The sequence below is a fragment of the Triticum aestivum genome, chromosome 2B (genome assembly GCF_018294505.1).
Source record: "Triticum aestivum cultivar Chinese Spring chromosome 2B, IWGSC CS RefSeq v2.1, whole genome shotgun sequence".
Lineage (NCBI taxonomy): Eukaryota > Viridiplantae > Streptophyta > Magnoliopsida > Poales > Poaceae > Triticum > Triticum aestivum.
In genome coordinates this window covers 47,186,749-47,192,889 of record NC_057798.1, presented here as the reverse complement: position 1 = coordinate 47,192,889, position 6,141 = coordinate 47,186,749, and the positions used below count along the sequence as shown (strand labels likewise).

Genomic DNA, 6,141 nt, shown 5'->3' with positions numbered 1-6,141 from the left:
GATGATCTGAACCAATTGTTCGAAGGTACAATGCTAGTTTACTGCTGTCGGAACTTTGTTACACAAGGAAACAACTGTATCTAACTATCTGTAATCTATGGTTTCAGACTTTGGAATCAATGGAGGCCAATTTGCAGCTTCATTCGGTCCTACTTTTATGATGGACACCAACTTGACTCGCGACGCGGCACCAGTCACATCCCCGGAGAGGGAGGGGCCCTGCGCCGCCTCGACGGTAGACCTGATAGGTACTATATGTGCTACGAAAGATCCAGCAGTAATTTTGCATTATAACACTTGCCATGGATTCTACTAGTTTAGACTTTGGAACCAGTGGATGAAGCTTTTCTTGCAGCTCCACTCTGTCCTCCTGCTTATATGATGGAGATGAACTTGACTCGCGACGCGGAGCCGGCTGACACGCTGCCAGAGAGCGGTCGGAGGTGCAAAAGAGGTCCTCGCAAGAGGAGAATACCATTATGCACAGACCAAGGCTGGTTTTTGGGTGACCACTTTGGGGTAAGAGTCATGTGTATATGTTCTCATGTAGAAATTCCACAAATTACTTACACATGCATGTAGCATTTTTCTATATAGTGTGCACCATTTCGAGTTCAGAATTTTCATTTATAATTAATCCATCAATGTACTACATCCAATGAATTCTATGTCGTTGGTTGTTTGAAGAGGGCACATCCTGCCTCCGGGATGCACCTTCTGCAAGTGAAGGCCGAAACCGTGGACTCAAAACAAACGGGCCCCATTGGACAACGGAAGAGGTGACTACACTAGTTGATGGTCTTGAAGAATTTAGGGGTCGACGATGGTCTGCGATAAAGAAGAAATATTTTCCAACGTCAGATCGAACTACGGAGAATCTTAAGGTTTATGTTTGGTGTATTTGTCTCATGTTGATTGCCTTGCCCTAGGTCCGCTACTAATACAATCTATCATTTTGTTTAATTTTGTAGGATAAGTGGAAAAATCTGCGAAAATCATACACAGTAAGACCTGCCTCTGAAAAGAAAGTGTAATTCTATCAGCTTTTAATTGGGGAGCACCACAGATTTTTAATTTCTTGCATTTCTTAAATTGCAGGGAAATGCAGAAAGAAGATGCTATCTAGTTCTTCCTGATCCTTTGGTCGAACGAATCAAGAGGCTAGCAGCGACTTGTAACTGAAAGGAAGATGCCCTGATGTATGGTACAAGAGTCACTGTTTAGGACTTTTGGGGTAGAGTGGTCAGTAGCTAGCTTGAATCAGCCGAGAATAACTTGTATTGAAGTAGAGCCATGTCTAGTTCTTCCTGATCATTTGATCGAACGAATCAAGATGCTAGCTGCGACTGGTAACTGAAAGGAAGATGCCCTGATGTATGGTACAAGAGTCACTGTTTGGGATGTTTGGTGTAGAGTGGTCAGTAGCTAGCTTGAATGAGCAGAGAATAACTTGTATTGAAGTAGATCCATGTCTCCTAATCCATTTTAATAGCCCAGTGTTAAGCCAGCATTGTTTTAAGAAGACATGATGTTTTAGTAGTGCCTGAAAACACTATGCGTAGCGTAGAGTGAGAGTTGTGTCCTGCTTTAATGTACAGGTCGTTTAGCAAGAGTTGGTGACCATCAGAAGGGATCATGTTATTATTGCGCAAGCATGGCAAGCAAAAGGATCTTAATTAAGGATGACTCAAATATGTTTCTACATTCTGGTTCCAAAACAGTAGTAGAAGGATATTCTGCACATGACTCGAAATAATCGCTAATGAGCTCTAGAACCAACTCAGAAGAAAACAAAAGATGGTGGACTCTTGTACAACACAAATAAACCAAAGAAACCAGTCATCACACATCAAATCTTTAAAAAAATGGTATCCAGTGCACAACCGAACCTTGAATAGAATTTGGTCTCATCACGAATTTTCGACTAAAAGATGGCACCGAGTACAAAACATAACTTTTTTTTGCGGGGAAAACTTCCAATCTATTCATCTTCAATGTGGTAGTACAAACGAACAGTAGAGATAAAAAAATTATATCCAGATCCGTAGACCACCTAGCGACGATTACAAGCACCGAAGCAAGTCGAAAGAGCGCCGTTGTCATCGCCCCTCCCTCGCCGGAGCCGGTCAAACAATGTTGTAGTAAACAGTCAGGAAGTCGTCGTGCTAAGGCCGCATAGAACCAACGCACCAGAACAGCAGCCGTCACAGATGAAGAGTGTAGATTAAAAGAATCCAACATGAATACACACGAACGAAGACGAACGGCAAACGAATCCAAGCAAATCCACCAAAGACAGATTTGCCGGAGACACACCTTCACATGCCCACCGATGATGCTAAACACATCACCAAAACGGGGGTTAAGCGGGAAGACCTTTATTCCATCTTCAGGGAGCCGCTGCCGTCTCGCCTTCCTGAGCAGGACACAAACCCTAGCGAAGCTTGAAAAAAGATCTAAAAACGAAGTGCTCTCACCGGCAAAAGCCAAGATCCACTTTGTCTCCATGGCCCTAAGGCCACCGGAGACGGAACGGACCGGCACCGGCGCCGGCAGGAGGCAGAAAACCTTAGCTTTTGGGTGGCGGCGGCAGGCTAGGTCAGGTACCCGAGCGTTTTCAGGTTTGACTTGTTTGGATTTCGAAACTGCCTTGCGTACGAAATTTTCCCCATACGGTTTTGTACGACAAGACACAGGCCCGTTTCCAACGTTTGGGCCCACTACACCAAAACAGTCTGCTCGTTCGCAAAATCGTATGAAGTTTGATCGTACGTATAGCAACGCTCTTTGGATTTCTAACCAATTCATGGAAGGGTGTTAAGGTTCCTTCCTTTTTTTAGTACAAAACATAACCTTGAATAGATAATAACCTCAAGGTTCATTTTTATTTTTATTTTAGTACAACACGGTCCCACCCTATCTCCGTTTGTCATGCACGCTCCTTCGACTTTCTTGTGCATAGTCATGTGTTGTCCTCTTCTTCACTTCATGCTAACTCGGCTCCCCATCGATCGATCTGCTACACCATCGTATTGGAATGAGCACGAGATCCCATGCTTCACGCTCACCTTCGGGAAATGGATCAATATACCACCATCTTGTACAAAAGAATGAACCAATGAGTCTGGAAGATTCGGTACCAACATATTTTAATATACGATAATAAATATTATCAGTATCTTGTCATGCACATTAAGATGTTAATTTGTTTTCTCACTAGTGGAAAAAGGCCCATTTGTCCTGGTTCCAGAAGCCCATTTGTCCCGGTTCTGAAACCGGGACTAAAGGGTCGGGACTAAAACCCATGACCTTTAGTCCCGCTCACGAACCGGGACAGGTGGGGCTCCATGTGGCCACTGTGGCGAGCCCCGGCTGGAGGGCCTTTGGTCCCGGTTGGTAACACCAACCGGGACCAAAAGGCATCCATGCGTCAGCGGCTCAGGAGCTGGGGTTTTTTTTGAAGGGGGGTGGGGGGCGGTTGTTTGGGGGGTTTTGGAGGGTTCGTTTAAGTAGGGGTTTCATATATTGTGTTAGCTAGCTAATAGAGAGAAGTGACCTCTCTTATCTTCGTGCTTGGTCGACGCTACGTACTATACGTATAGAGAGGACTCGACACGCTAGCTAGTAAGAAAATGAAGGAAATCATTAAGTACAGATCGTCATGAACATATATAGAGAGAAGTGATCGACCTTTCCTTCTTCGAGAGATTGGTCGAACAACAAGTTTTCGTATATCTATCCGACGCTACTAGCTACATATATACAATATAAGATCTATTACAATCCTGAATATCTGAAGTCAAGTTCCACATGGTATTCTCAGGCTTTATTGATGACGTGGTCAAGAAAGACTCCTGTCAATTCCTCTTGAATTGCTTTTATGCGATCATGTGGTAGGAGCTCAACCCGCATCTGCCAGATCTAAATCGAAGAAGAGGGTCAATACATGTGTGTGAATGAAACTCAACACAAATGATGGTAATAAAATACAATTGTGAATATTTTTGCTTACCCACTTCATACTGTTTTTCAAAGTAGCCCCGCTTATTCTTGGTCCACTAGTGCAGAACAGGCCTTTAGTGCCGGTTCGTGACGGTCTTTAGTGCTGGTTCGCCAACCGGCACTAAAGATTGGGGACTAAAGGTCCCCCCCCTTTAGTACCGGTTCGTCACGAACCGGCGCTAAAGGGCAAAGACGTGGCACAAGCCAGGCCCGGGTGCGCGTAGGGATTTAGTATCGGTTGGTAACACCAACCGGTACTAAATGTTAGGGTGTTTTTTTAGTTTTTCCTTTAGTTTTGTGTTTTCAATTTAATTTAGTGATTGTTTTACATTATAATGAGTTGTTAAATCATTACGTGAAAGTACCGCGGATTAGTTTCGACTGAAGGATCTAGCTATATAAGTGATCAAGTATATGCCATATCGATATTATACTTGATCACCTAATTAATTAGGTGATCAAGTATAATATATATGGATATGGCATATATATACTTGATCACTTAGGTATAGGATCCATCCAGCTGAAACTAATCTGTGGTTTCTTTCATTTAATGATATAATAACTCATCATCATCATCATATTAATATAAAAAACTCTTGCATCATATCATCAACATGAGTATATGTATACTCTAGCTAGCTAGCTAAAAATCATCGTAGTCGTCATTATCACTATTTAATCATCATAGTCATTACCGCTATCTAATCACCATACCAACAGTAGCTTAAAGAAGAAACATTCACTTGTACCAGAAGCAAAAATATCATCGAGTTCAACATTATTGTCATGATACACGACAAAAGCAAATCACTATTTGAGATTAAGTTTAGAACGAAGAACACGGACATGAAAGGACAAGTACTAAGAGCAGCATGAACTAGCTAAATCACTCCTGCTAGCTACTCTCTCTGGTAAAATAGCATAGAACATGTATAACTCTCCTGATTCATCATACTGGAGCATGCAGATGAACCTGTCTCCTAATCGTGGGCTGCGCTTCTCATTGTTGCCCCCTAATACTTCTCTGCGATCGTTAATAATTTTCCTCCAATCTTTCACTATTAAGCATTCATCGCTTCTAGAAATCCTGAATGCATTCATGTGCAATGCAGGATATCTTGGCCGTAAGCTAACAATTGACATGCGACCTTTAGTCTCGATCCCCTGAGGCACAACTGTCATCGGGAGTCCCTGTTGAAGAACATCGTATAGTACTTAACTAATATACTTAGCAATGAAAGTTTAGCAAAAAAATTATGTATGCAAAAAATGCACTGAGGACAAATAGTAAAAATCTTACCATCATTCCTAAATAGATGTGACCGTAGTTCAATACCATCACTATTGGTCGCACGTTTTGAGTACTAACATTTCTAAGTGCAGGAAGAAAATTTGTCTTGACAGTATAAAGATCCTCAAGCCATGAAACATAATGACTTATCTCCTCGCAGTTTAGTTCAGCTCCGGGACAGTAGTAGGTCATGTCCACCAAGCGCCGGACATGTTTTCTTGAATGGAAATAAGCTGTCAATAGAAATTAGTTGTCAATTATTTTTGAACAAGCAATATCAAATACAAAAATATAGTTGAGAAGAACTCACATAATGGTAGAACTGAAGGCGTCTGCACATCGACCCATATGTCTCTATTACCTTCAATATCATCTTCCGGACGAATATCAAAGGTAATAACCATACCAGACTCAAATACATAAGCCTTGAATAGTGCTTGCCAAGTTTTGCATTCAAAATAGGTGTACGGCTGTGCATTGTATACTTTGAGTTGAAAATATAACCATGCTCAGTTTTCAGGTAAACTCTCTTTACCTTCATAGTTTTCATATCCTTGAAACCTATCTTATCCAAGACAAAAATTCTTGCATGACAGGGGATGCGCTAGTAGAATAGTGAAAATTAGAAATTATAAGTCAGGCAAATGAAGCATATATATAAGCCATGCTTAATTACGAAAACAGACTTCTCGTTGTGACTTACTGTATCAAATTCGAAGGTCTCATCCAGCTTGATGCTAAATCGCCTATCATCAACAAGGAAATTTCTGTCGCACTGGCCGCTCTGGTCTTCACAGTATTCGCTCATAATGAAATTTTTTCCGTCGCCAGACGACATTTCCTAT

General features: G+C 41.8%; 1 long non-coding RNA gene across 1 annotated transcript; it reads left to right on the top strand.

Annotated features, from left to right (window-relative positions):
* Positions 1-658: 658 nt before the first annotated feature.
* Positions 659-1,436, top strand: LOC123040320 (uncharacterized). Its single transcript, XR_006418118.1, has 3 exons — positions 659-884; positions 972-1,004; positions 1,099-1,436. It is a non-coding gene; the product is annotated as an uncharacterized lncRNA (long non-coding RNA).
* Positions 1,437-6,141: the final 4,705 nt, after the last annotated feature.